The sequence below is a fragment of the Lolium perenne genome, chromosome 4, assembly GCF_019359855.2.
Source record: "Lolium perenne isolate Kyuss_39 chromosome 4, Kyuss_2.0, whole genome shotgun sequence".
Classification (NCBI taxonomy): Eukaryota; Viridiplantae; Streptophyta; class Magnoliopsida; order Poales; family Poaceae; genus Lolium; species Lolium perenne.
In genome coordinates this window covers 271240781-271257860 of record NC_067247.2, presented here as the reverse complement: position 1 = coordinate 271257860, position 17080 = coordinate 271240781, and the positions used below count along the sequence as shown (strand labels likewise).

Genomic DNA, 17080 nt, shown 5'->3' with positions numbered 1-17080 from the left:
GGAGTGACAGGTCACGATTCATTACACTCTGCAGAGGTGTGTTGCTTTACCCATAAGAGATCTTATCATTCGTGCCAACCGGGAGTACTCCCCGTCCACACTTCCTTTGGTGTGAGGCCCGGTATAAGGTCATAGCCAATCATATTCCTCCGCTACCTCATACACCCACCCTTTGCTGCAAACTCCGACCCTGGGTCCTCGCCGGTGCTCTTATACCAATTAAGGACGGCCCCCGACCACGACAAGAGTTCAGGTCTCTACCATGAACTCCTTCGCCGGGAGATGCAACCCATCATAGACCGCAATAACCGTGGGGACTTCAACGGGACCCCACCCTACCACTTGCCCTCTCTTGGATCAAGGGTCTACGGTAAAGCGCATTCGTTGATGTACAAGAGGTGGAAATACAATTGACTATTCCGTCCCACTCCAGATCTTATGGTTAACACGGATATTACGGCACAAGAATCACTGGACGACATTTGTTGTTTAATCCTAAATGGATATAAACCCTTGCAATGGAACCTCCACCATTTCAACACAATCCATGGTTCCATTGCCCACTACATAGTCATATTCATAGTTATGAAAATAGTGGTTTTGCTTTTTATGCAAGAGTGATAAACATAGTACTTTGCAAGTAATTTGGTAAAAATACTCAAATGACATGAGCAAGCGATGAACTTGCCTTTCTTGACTGCAAGATTATGCAGGCAAGGTCTTCGATACGCAATAACTCCAAATTCTGAAATAGCATCATCGTCCGGTAAGGACGATGTTTAAAAGATTGGCAAATATGCTATAATGCATAAGTATGAGATGCAATCGCCCCGAGTGTAACCTAACCCCGATGATTTAGATTTGTTTAGTTGTAATGATTTCTTTTTTGTGTGTTGCACTTTTAGAGATGGTTTCACAAACAAGGTTCTTATTAGGGTTTGGTTAACTTGGTATCACATACAAGTGGTAGAATGCATCAGAATAATCATAATATCACTCTATGGAATAGTGGTTGATATAATCTTAGTATGTAAAGAGCAGTTGTCAATTTTAAGTTCTATAGAGCATAGTTAATGATTACGTGTTATTTACTTCAAAAGAATAACTTGTGAAGAACATGTTTCTTAATGAACAAGAAATACTTCAAATAGGAGCTATGTCCTTCTAGGGTTTACCATGATTCCCAATTTAGTTCCCTAGATAGGTATTAGAATTTTTAATACTAGGTTTAGGTACGGTATTACCCAACGGTAGTAGTTGAGTTCTTAACATATACTACTTTAGGATTAAGGTTCCGAAGTGTATCATATAAGTATTTGAAGTGGCTCTAAGGGTTTAAAGTAAAGGCTTAATTATAAGGGAAATACATGGTTTAAGAGTTAATTGAGAGTAATAGGTGACTCTAGGTATAGTTAACCTTTAGTAATGTCAAACTCTAGGGTTTTATCTATTATGGTTAAGGAATTTATTTTTATAAGATTTTAAGCACCTCCTAAGAGGTACTAAATGGTTTTGGATTTAATTAATTGATTTAAGTTAAAAAATCTTCATTAAAAATACAAGCATGTGATAGAATATTATTTAGAATTAGTTAATTTTTCTTTACTTGATATGTTTTGTTTAAAGAAAAACTAAGGTTTATTTAGTTTATCATGTTCAAATCATAATGATAATTTTTTTATTAGATTATTAAGGTTGAAATAATATTTCAAGCATTTAGAGATTCTATTTGAGATTTGTAGGTATTACTAATTATTTTTGTAGGACTTTAAAGTAATCTTATATCTTTACATCATATTCAAACACTTATACAAGGTTAGTGAATAATTTTTATTTAATGAGTATATATTAAACAGATGCAACTGTGTATATGTATTAAAACTAAACACAAGCATTCAATAGTGTTACACGCATGTACACATATTAGTAGGTTAGTTATAATTTGGATGGAGCTAATGGGTTAGTTGATCGATAGATTTAATTGGGCGATTATCACACAGCGATTTACTAGTAGTACTAGTCTAACGGACTAGGGTCAAACCCAAACGCACTCACGAAGCCAACACACGCACGCTAGGCTGGACCAGCACCGCACGCACGCGCACGGCCTCGCGCGATCCCCTTCCTCGTGACGTGCCTGTGCCGTCGTCTGTCGTCGCCCCGGTCGCTGCCGGCCGTCGCCGAACCCGTCCTCCGCCGCTGACCGTCGACTCTGCTCCGCCATGGTATCTCTCCTCCTTCCTCTTCGGAGTAGCCTTCTTTCTTACTCGTGCCCACGGCTAACCCTAGTCCGCGGGTTGGCAAGGTCAACGTTGTGTCGCTACTCGCCTCCGGCCGCCTCCGACGCCGGCGAGGCATTTTTCTGGCTCCCCTCGACGTGATCTACCACCTCCCCCTCTTCGATTTGATTCCCCAGCTCCACTGGTGCGCCCCACGCCTGCGCATAGCCGACGCACGCGCTGCTGTACGGCTCTGCCGGTCACATCCACTGCCGCCGTCGGATGGCCCAGTACTTCCATGAACTCCTCCGCCAACACCCGCCGTCACGACGCCGTCCTGCGCTCACACACGGCCCTGTGGCTAACCCTAGCTTGCTTCGGCTAGGTCGCCGACACGGCGCTCGCGCTCCCGCGCCTCCGGCTATCTCTCCTTGGCGAACTGGACCTCCTCTTTGAGCGCCCCGATCGAGCCCCAGCTCGGCTCTGCCATGCCCGGCTGCTCTGGTTCCTCAAATGGTGGTGTCCTAGTGGTGTGCTGTTGGGGATGGTGTTGTGGTGAAGGTGGTTGGTGGCGTATTGGTGATGGCGTGCTTGTGGTCATGCTGTGATCCGGCTGTGAAATGTTGTGCTCGACACCGATGGACGGCGCTGCAAACGCAACCTCGGTGTCGACTACCACTTCTCCGCGACAACACTGTGAGCTACTCCACTCTCTCTCTCTAGACCATAAATTTGGTGGTCATGAATCTGCGGTTGTTTGAACTGGCTCTATGATTCTAATGGTCATAGGCTGCTGCTCTAGTGCTCTTATGCTAATTAATTTATAGTGAAGTGGTTCTTGGTTCCTACGAGTGAGCATAAGCAATTGCTCAAAACTGACTTGCTGGTGCTATTGTTTTTAATTCATCTAGTAGATAAACATTGATCTACATGTTTTGGTAGCTTTTGGGATGAAGAAATAAATAGTTCAAATGTTGCTGCAGGTAAAATGACTATATGCATCTTATAATGCATATAATCCACATATATTTATATAGGTTAAACAAGTTGTAATTGCGGTGTTGTTTGTGCTGGTAAAGCCTTGATCAAATTGGTCAATGCCTTGTGCTTAAGTTGGTGCCTCAATTTGGATGAGTGGATCATCCCAGCATGTGTAGCTATGTCTCTGTTGATTTGTGCTTTATATTTATATTACTGTCCATGATTAGAGACTTGTGCTGCTGGCATGATATTTGTTTGTAGCTGTCCTGGTTCATCCATTTGATGAACTGGATACACTAATTGAGCCATGATGGTGTTACTGAATTATGTGGAAGGTTAACTTGTGAGCTTGTATTCTGATTCATGATGGCATGGCTGCTACTAGGGTACTACTTGGTTGGCCTGGGATTAATTTCTTGGACCCCAAAGTAAATTCCTAGAGCTTGTTATGTATTACTAGCTGCTTACAGAACTGGACAGTAACTCCTAGACCCTAAGTAACTTCATGAATTAAATTGATTAGTAACTGGCTGCTCTACTGGTTGCTATCTATCAGTGATGCCCCAGTTTGGATGAGTGACTCATCCAGGCATGTGCACTGATGGTGTTGCTTTTACTGAAAGGAGGCATCATTTACTTGTTGCTTGACTTGGCAATTTACTTGATATGAACAAAGCTATGCTTGATCCAGCCAATGATGCAAAGGCTGAGGCACAACTTTGATAAGAACAGATACTATGATGTGCCTTTCTTCACTCTGTGATGAGCTTAGCATAGCACCACTATGCAAGATCTGAGAGGAATTATCCTTCAAATCGTCCTAGGCAAGATCTAGTTGAAGGGTAGATGGATTTGGCTGCTTTTATATTTATTCCCTTTTTATCTCCCTCTTTTGGTGACTATGCAAAGGGTAAGAACAAATACTCCTAGCTTGTATTTCTGGTGAGATTCTACCTGCTGCTCTCTGTAGCTTGGTAGCTGGTTCTTGTTGGTTCTGAACTAAACTGCATCTTGTGGTATGCCTCCTCCTCCTGGCTGCTTGATTTGATTCCTGTTTCTTCTAAGAAATCATCGGTGGTGTTTGTTTATGGCGATGGATGTGATCTTGCTTGTAGATCATGCATAAGGCTGGCAAGAGGATCTATTGGTGCTGTTGTTGATCTTTGGGTGGATTTTGCTAGTGCAAACGATGGCTAGCCAGGCTGATGGTGACTAATGTGAATGTGAGCAAAGTGTGATGCGGTTGGCTGCTGCTTTGCTTTTGTAGTGCTGGGGTTTGCTGGGGAAGTGACAGCACATGATGTGCATGCAGTGACTGTGCTACCTGTGTGTGTCCTATTTCTAGTGATTGTGCTGCCTGTGTGTATCCAACCTGATCTTCTTTGCCATATAGTGCAAGGCATACGGTTGGCTTGTGCTTATCTAGTGCTGCCATTTATTTTTGGTGTACTACCAAGTGGTTAATCCTGATTGGTTGAGATTCTTATGTGAGCTAGATAAGATCAAGTCTGACTATTATGTTAATTAAGCTTCTGCTTAATTAACAGATGCTTTTAAATGTTATGATCATTTTGACTTTTCAATGTCAATCGTGATCTAGATAAATACTTTTGTGGGCTTTATGGTTTCTAGCTAGATTAGAGGGAGATTAAGATAATATAGCATGGTTGCCTAGAATTGAATGGAATCAATCAATTGTTGTCTGCTTGTCCCTTGTTGCCTGAGAGATGATTAGTGATTGTCAATGAAAATGCCTCGTTGTTGCCTCTGATGGAATAGTGATCAGCCTTCTCGGATTGTCTCATGTTGCCTATCAAAGATTTACTCCCTCTAATCACCGTTTGGGTATTAAGACAAGTTCTTAATTCCTAATAGCTAGTTTCCAATATTAAAATGTCTCCCAAAATGCGGAGACAGACATTTTAACCTTAACACAACATTTCTTTGTCTTTATTGTTTATTTTGCAGATAAAGGATAAGAAAATTGGGAAGATTTGGATTATGAAGATTTAGTTTAGAAATCTCTTGTATTCTTTTATAATTTTCTATTTCTTTTCTAACTTGTAATTTATTGAATAATGTTATTTGTAATAAAGTTTGAATTATTTATTCATTTGGAATTATCAAATGTGTTTACTATTACATATTATGTTTATATACTTGTTTAGATTTAAAGTTCCAATTCAAATTCTTATTTGAATTTCTACCTTTCATATTTGAATTTGAATTCAAATTGTTTCCCTAAAACACATGAATTTAGAAAGGTCATGTCGATGTTTAACGCACTCACGTCGATTACTAACTCAATTCCATCGACGCAAGAGAAACCTCGATCACTTTGATGGGTTTAAGCAAAAGCGCGAAAATTTCCCGGATTTTCTATGCATGAATGCAATGCACACATCTGTTTTCCCTCTTTTTGTAACCCCAAATACTGGGATATTACACACGTCCAATAGAAAACATAAAAGAAAAAGAAGAGAAAACAAAGCCGACAATAGTGGCTTGACAAAAACAACGATGACTCACAACCGTTGCGTTTCCGGAGAATTACCACCCCGTGCCTAGCACTGTGAAGCATCACGTACCAAGCAACGCTTTAAGAAGGAAAGCAACGATGACGATGATGCTGCCCTGATAGGACCTAGGGTTTCCCCTGGTACGCTACGGGAGGTGGGGAGGAGCTACACCCGAAGCCCTCCCAGGAAGGACGGCGACACCCACAGGCGCCACCGCATCAGTGCCGAGACAGCAGGCATTTCTCCTGACCCCTAAACAACCACACACCCGGATGGTCCGTAGTGCTCCACTAATCCTGCACCCACCAGCGCGCGCCACCATAGTTATGCAATCATCATCGTTGTCTCACCGTAACCCATGTTGCGAGGCCGGTAGGACCAAGAAGAAGAAACACCGGCAAGGGGTGGCAGCACAGCAGCACGCGGGAGGGACCGAGCTCCACTGCCGATGGCGGTAGCCGACCGGGTGCAGCAGCCGGAACATCCAGACCCTTACTGGCCCAACCTAGCCCGAAGTGGGCCCGTAAATTACCGTCGCACTCCAGCAGGTGCGCCGCCGTCTCCGCCACCCCACCACTAGTCCCCGCTCCTCCATCCACTAGGGGCACCTAACGAGGGAGCTCCTCGGCAATGCCCACCATGAGGGGCTTAGGGTTGACAGAATCCTGCAGGTTAACACGAGACATCAGATACCGAGCGAACAGGGAGCAAGATTTACCCAGGTTCGGGGCCTCGATTAGGTAAACCCTTACTCCTGCTTGTCTGATCTTGATTTATCGAGTAAAATAGGTTACAATGGGTCAGCCGATAGACTGCAGAGAGGCAAGGTTTCTTGGGTTGGTATATGCTAGGGTTGGTGTATGCTAGATTGTGCTAGTTGCGTAAGTGTGTGTTCGTGTTCTTCGGCAGGCCCTCTCTTTGCCTTTATATAGGAGGTCAGGTCCCGAGAGTCCTATCCGAACTCGACTAGGTTACATCAAGATCTAATCTATCATTTCCTCTACCAATGTCTTCTTGCCTTGTTCGTCAAGGATTCGTCTTCTTGTAAGTCTTCTTTGTTGTAACCGACATATGGGTCCACCTTGGATCATAGCAATCCTCATGGGCCCCTTGTTGGGCCAAAGGAGGTAGACCAATGTCGGGTAACCAAAGGGTACTGCTCACATCAATAGCCCCCGCACTATCAAGAGGGGCTTTCGGTTGGGTAACTTGATCGCATCGTCTTAGGAAGCTCAATACTCTGCATACTTTTCATCCCTATATTCTTGTTTCTTCTTGGTGTTTCTTTATTTGAGGGTTTTGGGCTTGTTCCTAGCTTAACAACAAGTCCAAGTTCATCCAAAACGGAATTCGTATGCATCTTCTATTGTGTTTTCTTGTTTGGAGGTTTTACCGGTTTGATTCCAAACCTTTCATATTGTTGTTCTTACTCAATGGTTGTACTATGATGTTTCTATGCATAATGTTGTAGAGCTCGTTATCGTGATTTCAACGAGCCCAATATCATCAAAATCGGAGTCCGAATGCAAAAGTTGTTGCATTTTAAGCCGGGTGTTGTTGTTGGGTAGGTCGACACCCAGCCCGGCCTGCTGGGCTCAGCGCCGTGTGGCTCGATTTTTAGCCCCCAAACGGTCATATTTTGAGGGACTATAAAATGGTCTTCTTCACCATTGTTCTAGGGGTTCTTCGGCACGTTTTTTACCACCATTCTTGACTTTCTTGAGCTTGCTTCCCCTCCCATTCCTCCCATGATTCTTGCATATTCTTGAGGAGTTTGAAAGAGGATATCTAGATCTGCAACCTCCACCAATCAATTCCTCCACTAAGTGAGGGGAACTCTTGGGATCTAGATCTTGGAGTCATTTGTTGATTTCCACCCTTGTTCTTCCTCTCTAGTTTTTTCGTAGCATTTGTTGCTTTGGTGGGATTTGAGAGAGAAGGATTTGAGCACTTTTCTTGGTGTTCTTATTTTGAACCCTTGCATAGTGTTGAGCTCTCTAATTCTATCAGTTCGAGTGAGAGACTGATGTCTACGCACGCTTCTATTCCTGTAGACAGTGTTGGGCCTCCAAGAGCAGAGGTTTATAGAACAGCAGCAAGTTTCCCTTAAGTGAATCACCCAAGGTTTATCAAACTCAGGGAGGAAGAGGTCAAAGATATCCCTCTCAAGCAACCCTGCAATCACGATACAAGAAGTTTCTTGTGTCCCCAACACACCTAATACACTTGTCAGATGTATAGGTGCACTAGTTCGGCGAAGAGATGGTGAAATACAAGTAATATAGATGAATATGAGTGGTAATAGCAATCTGAATAAAATATGGCAGCAAGCAAACATGTAGCAAAACAGTAAATAAACGGAGATTCGATGTTTGGAAACAAGGCCTAGGGATCCTACTTTCACTAGTGGACACTCTAAACATTGCAATCATAAAGGAATATAAATAGGCACTTCACTATGCTATTCCGAATTACTCTCTGGCAAGATAACAAACTCTAATTCATCATGTAGGTAAACCTTAAAGATGTATTCCCAAGTACTAATAAACACCCCACGCTGTCACTGTGAGCATTCATAGGAGGTACTAACACACCACAATTTCATAGAGACATCCAACTCAAATCATAACTCAGTGAATAAGTATTCTGTGAAATATAGCCTAAGAGACCCACACGGTGCACACACTGTCACCTTTACACACGTGGGACAAGGAGTCTCCGGAGATCACATAAGTAAAATCCACTTGAATAGCATAACGACATCTAGATTACAAAGCTCATCATATGAATCTCAATCATGTAAGGCAGCTCATGAGATCATTGTATTGAAGTACATGGGAGAGAGAGATTAACCACATAGCTACCGGTACATCCCTTAGCCTCGATGGAGAACTACTCCCTCCTCATCATGGGAGACAGCAGCGGCGATGAAGATGGCGGTGGTGTCGATGGAGATGCCTTCCGGGGGCAATTCCCCGTCCCGGCGGCGTGCCGGAACAGAGACTACTGTCCCCCAGATCTTGGCTTCGCGATGGTGGCGGCTCTGGAAGGTTTCTCGTACCGTGGCTTATTTGTCTCGATGTTTTAGGTCAGGAAGGCTTAAATAGGTGAAGAGTCGGAGTCGGAGGGGGTCTGGTGGCTCCACACACCAGGGGGCGCCCCCCCCCCCTTGGCCGCGCCGCCACCATGTGTGGGGCCCACCTGGCTCTTCTCTGGCCCCTCTTCGGTGCTCTGGAAGCTTCCTTGAAATATAAGATCGTGGGCGTTGATTTCGTCCAATTCCGAGAATATTTTCTTACAAGGATTTCTGAAACCAAAAACAGCAGAAAACAGGAACTGGCACTTCGGTATCTCGTCAATAGGTTAGTTCCGGAAAATGCATCAAAACGATGTAAAGTGTGAACAAATCATGTAGGTATTGTTATAAAACAAGCATGGAACATAAGAAATTATCGATACGTTGGAGACGTATCAGCATCCCCAAGTTTAGTTCCTACTCGTCCTCGAGTAGGTAAACGATAACAAAGATAATTTCTGAAGTGACATGCTACCAACATAATCTTGATCCAATAATGATGTAAAGCATATGAACTGAGATCAAATCACTCAAAGCAAATGTCTATATTGATATAAGAGATGATAATGCAAGAGTTAAACAAGCTAGAAGTTTTCATGAACTATTGCTTCAAAGACATCAAACCGTATAAAGTTCATTAAAGATGTGTTAAGTATCCAGCGTAGAAGTTCTATCCTTCATTCCAAGCATCAAGTAAATTTTCACAACATAAGAGGGATTCAGTCAAGTAAACATAAACATGAACGTCATGAATCAACTGTTTCGAAGTCTACTCAACCGATGAGCGCAAGCATTTGGTATTAGCACCAGGATGTTATGGCATAAAGAATGTTAATGGGGGTTTGGAAGGCCAAATGGAAGAAAGTCTTACAAAGCTATAAGTGATCATTAGACAAGAGGAAGTCTTATGATCAAAGCTATGCAAGGAGTAGTGATTGCCATGCAACGGATGCACATAGAGCTATATGTGTATGAAAGCTCTCCAATGGAACTAGTGGGGGTGCATCCAACTTGGTTGCTCACGAAGACCTAGAGCACTTTTGAGGAGGCTCGTCATTGGAATATACAACCCAAGTTCTATAGTGTAAATTCCCACATAGTTATACTAGTAAAACATGAAAACTCTCTCATATGGAGTGTAGGTACTAAACATGAGCACAAATGATGACTATGAATAATGCAGGTGCTAAAACATGAGCACAAGTGTGGATAAAAGATAGTAATGCTGCCCCCTTTTTCTTTATTCTCTTTTTTTCTTTATTCTCTTTTTTTCTTTTCTATTTTTTTCCTTTCTTTTCTTTTTCTCTTTTTGATGGCCTCCATGGCTCTTTTCACTTTTAGGGGCAACATCCTAATATGACAACACACTTTTTGGTACAAATAACTCATAATGAATAAAACATGATGTATGAAACTGTATGCCTTTGCCAGTGTAGCAGGATGTGCAATGATCTAGCGTAACATGGGTAAACCACACATCAGCTGTATAGAATCATGCAAAGAAATATGTAAATGATAAATGACAACATGTAATGTAAAATGGAAGTTGCATGGCAATATATCTCGGAACAGCTATGGAAATGCTGTGGTAGGTAGGTATGGTGGCTGTTTTGAGGAAGATGTATGGGCTTATGTGTAGGAGAACAAGAGAAAGTCCTCCCACGGGTTTGGATGTACTGGCGAAGTATGCACAATTCTCAATGTGAGCAAAAGGCAATGCACAGTACCGAAGAGGCTAGCAAATTTGGATGGTGGAAGTGCAAAAAACCGTAGCTTAACATTAATCAAAAAGAACTCACAAGCTTATTGCAAACAACTAGCAGGTTCATCATTAAGAGCATGATTAAAATTTACTCCAAGGAGGGCCGTTCACGGTGGCACAAGTACCCCGCTAGCTCCCTCGACCTTCAGCACAACTTAGTTATTATGATGAACTCTCAGACATGGAAAGCTATCAAGTCCAACTACACCTTCAACTATTTAAATAGAGTTTGTAGTACGACACAAGCTTAAAGACAACAATCCACTACTGATTTTAACTTATTTAAATAACAAGCCTTACCATCTAAATACCTCAAAACGTTTGCAAATAATCAAGTTATCAAAGCTCAATGATCTACAAGATTATGCAAGTGTTTCATTATACCACTACCACATGCAACATTTCCTGAACCGACCAAATAACAATGAACGAAGCAGTTTCAACCTTCGCCATGAACATTAAAATCTAAGAACACATGTGTTCATATGAACCAGCGGAGCGTGTCTCTCTCCCACACAAGCATTTATTCAGAGAATGAAAATAACAAAAATGAAAATAAAAGCACACAGACGCTCCAAGTAAAGTACATAAGATGTGATGGAATAAAAATATAGTTTCAATAGAATAAACCTGATAAATTGTTGATGAAGAAGGGGATGTCTTGGGCATCCCCAAGCTTAGATGCTTGAGTCTTCTTGAGATATGCAGGGATGAACCACGGGGGCATCCCCAAGCTTAGATTTTTCACTCTTCTTGATCATATTGTATCATCCTCCTCTCTTGACCCTTGGAAACTTCCTCCACACCAAACTCAAAACAAACTCATTAGAGGGTTAGTGCATAATCAAAAATTCACATGTTCAGAGGTGACACAATCATTCTTAACACTTCTGGACATTGCACAAAGCTTCCGAAAGTTAATGGAACAAAGAAATCCATCCAACATAGCAAAAGAGGCAATGCGAAATAAAAGGCAGAATCTGTCAAAACAGAACAGTCTGTAAAGACGGATTTTTCTGGGGCACTAAACTTGCTCAGATGAAAAAGCTCAAATTGAATGAAAGTTGCGTACATATCTGAGGATCACTCACGTAAATTTATAGATTTTCCTGAGTTACTTACAGAGAACACTGCCCAAATTCGTGACAGCAAGAAATCTGTTTCTGCGCAATAATCCAAATCTAGTATGAACCTTACTATCAAAGACTTTACTTGGTACAACAATGCAATAAAATAAAGATAAGGAGAGGTTGCTACAGTAGTAACAACTTCCAAGACTCAAATATAAAACAAAATTGCTGTAGCAAAATAAAAACCTGGGTTATCTCCCAAGAAGTGCTTTCTTTATAGCCATTAAGATGGGCTCAGTAATTTCAATGATGCACTCCCAAGAAATATGAATTGAAGCAAAAGAGAGCATCAAAAATCAAATTCAAAACAAATTTAAGCCTAACCCACTTCCTATGAAAAGGAATCTTGTAAATAAACAAGTTCATGAAGAGCAAAGTGACAAGCATAGGAAGATAAAACAAGTGTAACTTCAAAAATTTCAGCATATAGAGAGGTGTTTTAGTAACATGAAAAAATTTTACAGCCATATTTTCCTCTCTCATAAAGATTTTCAGTAGCATCATGGACAAACTCAACAATATAACTATCACATGAAACATTCTTATCATGAGCGTCATGCATAGTTACTCTCCACATAAGCAATTTTATTAGTTGTAGTGGGAGCAAATTCAACGAAGTAGCTATCATTATTATTCTCATCAAGTGTAGGAGGCATAGTATAATCATAATAAAATTTATCCTCCATAGTAGGTGGCACCAAAAGACCACTATCATTATAATCATCATAAATAGGAGGCAAAGTATCATCAAAGAAAATTTTCTCCTCCATTCTCGGGGGACTAAAAATATCATGTTCATCAAAACCAGCTTCCCCAAGCTTAGAATTTTCCATATCATTAGCAACAATGGTGTTCAAAGCGTTCATACTAATATCATTGCTACTAGCATGCAAAATAGGTTTTTTAATTTTCGCATCAAACAATCCATGTCTTAACTCAGGAAATAGATTAAAAAGCTCATAGTTGCTTTCCATTATGCCTAACTAGTGAAAAATAAGAAACAAAAAGATGCAATTGCAGGATCTAAAGGAAATAGCTTCGGGCACTTACAACGGCGCCAGAAAATAGATTAGTTACCTGGGACCGGAGTGTGAGTGCATTTTACCTTTCCTCCCCGGCAACGGCGCCGGAAAATAGCTTGATGTCTACGCACGCTTCTATTCCTGTAGACAGTGTTGGGCCTCCAAGAGCAGAGGTTTGTAGAACAACAGCAAGTTTCCCTTAAGTGAATCACCCAAGGTTTATCGAACTCAGGGAGGAAGAGGTCAAAGATATCCCTCTCAAGCAACCCTGCAATCACGATACAAGAAGTCTCTTGTGTCCCCAACACACCTAATACACTTGTCAGGTGTATAGGTGCACTAGTTCGGCGAAGAGATGGTGAAATACAAGTAATATAGATGAATATGAGTGGTAATAGCAATCTGAATAAAATATGGCAGTAAGCAAATATGTAGCCAAACAGTAAATAAACAGAGATTCGATGTTTGGAAACAAGGCCTAGGGATCCAAATTTCACTAGTGGACACTCTCAACATTGCAATCATAAAGGAATATAAATAAGCACTTCACTATACTATTCCGAATTACTCTCTGGCAAGATAACGAACTCTAATTCATCATGTAGGCAAACCTTAAAGATGTATTCCCAAGTACTAATAAACACCCCACGCTGTCACTGTGAGCATTCATAGGAGGTACTAACACACCACAATTTCATAGAGACATCCAACTCAAATCATAACTCAGTGAATAAGTATTCTGTGAAATATAGCCTAAGAGACCCACACGGTGCACACACTGTCACCTTTACACACGTGGGACAAGGAGTCTCCGGAGATCACATAAGTAAAATCCACTTGAATAGCATAACGACATCTAGATTACAAAGCTCATCATATGAATCTCAATCATGTAAGGCAGCTCATGAGATCATTGTATTGAAGTACATGGGAGAGAGAGATTAACCACATAGCTACCGGTACAGCCCTTAGCCTCGATGGAGAACTACTCCCTCCTCATCATGGGAGACAGCAGCGGCGATGAAGATGGCGGTGGTGTCGATGGAGATGCCTTCCGGGGGCAATTCCCCGTCCCGGCGGCGTGCCGGAACAGAGACTTCTGTCCCCCCAGATCTTGGCTTCGCGATGGCGGCGGCTCTGGAAGGTTTCTCGTACCGTGGCTTATTTGTCTCGATGTTTTAGGTCAGGAAGGCTTAAATAGGCGAAGAGTCGGAGTCGGAGGGGGTCTGGTGGCTCCACACACCAGGGGGGCGCCCCCCCTTGGCCGCGCCGCCACCATGTGTGGGGCCCACCTGGCTCTTCTCTGGCCCCTCTTCGGTGCTCTGGAAGCTTCCTTGAAATATAAGATCGTGGGCGTTGATTTCGTCCAATTCCGAGAATATTTCCTTACTAGGATTTTTGAAACCAAAAACAGCAGAAAACAGGAACTGGCACTTCGGCATCTCGTCATTAGGTTAGTTCCGGAAAATGCATCAAAACGATGTAAAGTGTGAACAAATCATGTAGGTATTGTTATAAAACAAGCATGGAACATAAGAAATTATCGATATGTTGGAGACGTATCAGAGACCTTGATCTTGTTACTCTTGGAGGGGTGACCTCCTAGTTGTCTTGCGGTTAGAGCTCGTTATCGTGATTTCAGTGAGCCCAGTATCATCAAAATTGGAGTCCGAATGCAAAAGTTGTTGCATTTTCAGCCGGGTGTTGTTGCTGGGTAGGTCGGCACCCAGCCCGGCCTGCTGGGCTCAGCGTCGTGTGGCTCGATTTTTATCCCCCAAACGGTCATATTTTGAGGGAATATAAAAGGGTCTTCTTCACCATTGTTCTAGGGGTTCTTTTGCACGTTTTTGACCACCATTCTTGATCTTCTTGAGCTTCCTTCCCTTCCTGTTCCTTCCATGATTGTTGCATATTCTTCAGGGATTTGAAAGAGGATATCTAGATCTACAACCTCCACCAATCAATTCCTCCTCTAAGTGCGGAACTCTTGGGATCTAGATCTTGGAGTCATTTGCTGATTTTCCACCCTTGTTCTTCCTCTCTAGTTCCTCCATAGCATTTGTTGCTTTGGTGGGATTTGAGAGAGAAGGATTTGAGCACTTTTCTTGGTGTTCTTTATTTGCATTCTCGCATAGTGTTGAGCTCTCCAACACGATTAGTTTGAGTGAGAGACCGTGACACTACAAGAAAAGTTGTCATGGCCGACGAAGTTGAAGTCGCGCCGTGGTTGCTGATGCGCCATGGCTGACGATTTTTGGTCTCTCCGTGGTGCATGTCAAAACTTTTTTCTCATTTTGATGCCACCTAGCCCGACGAAAACGTCCAAAACGTCGCGTATGGTGGCCCGGGACGTGGTGCATCACAAATTCTCGGGTTCGCCGACCGAGTCAACGCAAATCCGCACCACCCAGGGATGTAGGGCCCAGATGGAAGCCTCTCTAGCATTGTTTTTTTTCTCGATCACGCCATGTTGTTCAACGATCTCCGATCGAGCCGTTTACGATGTAGGATCATGGGTCCCGCATGTCATCCTCTATGAACGAAAATTCTTTCTTTTCTTGGATTTTTTTGACCCCCTGATTTCTGGCTACTTCCTTTTTATTTTGATCCCATGCCGCCTTGAAAACGTTCAGACCGCTGCTGCTAAATGGGACCCGCATGTCATCCTCTATGTGCAATCAACTTTCTTTTCTTGGAGTTATTTTTGGCATCTCATATTTGGTCACTTACCTTTTTCTTTCGATCCCGTGCCGCCTCTCAAATGGTGATACCGTTGCTGCTAAATGGGACTCGCATGTCATCCTCTATGTGCAATCAAGTTTCTTCTCTTGGAGTTTTTTTTGGCACCTGATATTTGGTCACTTGCTTTTTCTTTCGATCCCGTGCCGCCTCTCAAACGTTGATACCGTTGCTGCTAAATGGGACCCGCATGTCATCCTCTATGTGCAATCAACTTTCTTTTCTTGGAGTTATTTTTGGCACCTGATATTTGGTCACTTGCTTTTTTCTTTTGATCCCGTGTTGCCTCTCAAACGGTGATACCGCTGCTGCTAAATGGGACCCGTATGTCATGCTCTATATACTATAAAACTTTCTTTTCTTGGATTTTTTGGCACCTGATATTTGGTCACTTGCCTTTTTCTTTCGATCTTGTGCCGCCTCTGAAACGTTGATACCGCTGCTGCTAAATGGGACCCGCATGTCATCCTCTATGTACAATAAAAGTTTCTTTTCTTGGATTTTTTTCACCCTCTGATTTTTGGCTATTTCCTTTTTCTTTTGATCCCCTGCCGTCTTTGAAATGTTGAGGACTCTGCTGGCTCATAGGTCCCACATATCAGCCTCTATGAACGATAAAACTTTCCTTTCTTGGAGTTTTTTTTTACCCCCTAATTTCTGGTTACTTTCTTTTTTCCTTTGATCTCAAGCCACATTTGAAACGTTGAGACCGCTGCTGCAAAATGGGACCCGCATGTTATCATCTATGTACAATAAAGTTTCTTTTCTTGGATTATTTTTGGCTCCTGATATTTGGTCACTTGCCTTTTTCTTTCGATCTCATGCCACATTTGAAACGTTGAGGAACCTGCTGGCTCATGGGACCCGCATGTCATCCTCTATGTACTATAAAAGTTTATTTTCTTGGATTTTTTTCACCCTCTGATTTTTGGCTATTTCCTTTTTCTTTTGATCCCCTGCCGCCTTGGAAACGTTGAGTAAGCTGCTGACTCATGGGACTCGCATGTCATCCTCTATGTACAATCAACTTTCTTTTCTTGGAGTTTTTGTTTGACCCCCTAATTTCTGGCTACTTCCTTTTTATTTTGATCTCAAGCCGCATTTGAAACATTGGGACCGCTGATCCAAAATGGGACCCGCATGTCATCCTCTATGTACTATAAAAGTTTATTTTTGGCTATTTCCTTTTTCTTTTGATCCCCTGTCGCCTTGGAAACGTTGAGTAAGCTACTGACTCATGGGACCCGCATGCCATCCTCTATGTACAATCAACTTTCTTTTTTGGAGTTTTTTTGACCCCCTAATTTCTGGCTACTTTCTTTTTCTTTTGATCTCAAGCCACATTTGAAACGTTGAGACCGCTGCTGCACAATGGGACCCGCATGTCATCCTCTATGTACAATAAAGTTTCTTTTCTTGGATTTTTTTGGCTCTTGATATTTGGTCACTTGCCCTTTTCTTTCGATCTCATGCCGCCTTTGAAACGATGAGTAAGCTGCTGGCTCATGGGTCCCGCATGTCATCCTCTATGAACAATAAAAGTTTCCTTTCTTGGAGTTATTTTTGACCCCTAATTTCTGGCTACTTCCTTTTTCTTTTGATCCCCTGCCGCCTTTCAAACGTTGAGGATTC

The 17080-nt window shown here is 42.3% G+C and overlaps 1 long non-coding RNA gene across 1 annotated transcript; it reads left to right on the top strand.

Annotated features, from left to right (window-relative positions):
- The first annotated feature begins 1660 nt into the window (after window positions 1-1660).
- LOC127295427 (uncharacterized) lies at window positions 1661-5320 on the top strand. The gene is made up of 2 exons (XR_007847823.2): window positions 1661-2915; window positions 5169-5320. It is a non-coding gene; the product is annotated as an uncharacterized lncRNA (long non-coding RNA).
- Window positions 5321-17080: the final 11760 nt, after the last annotated feature.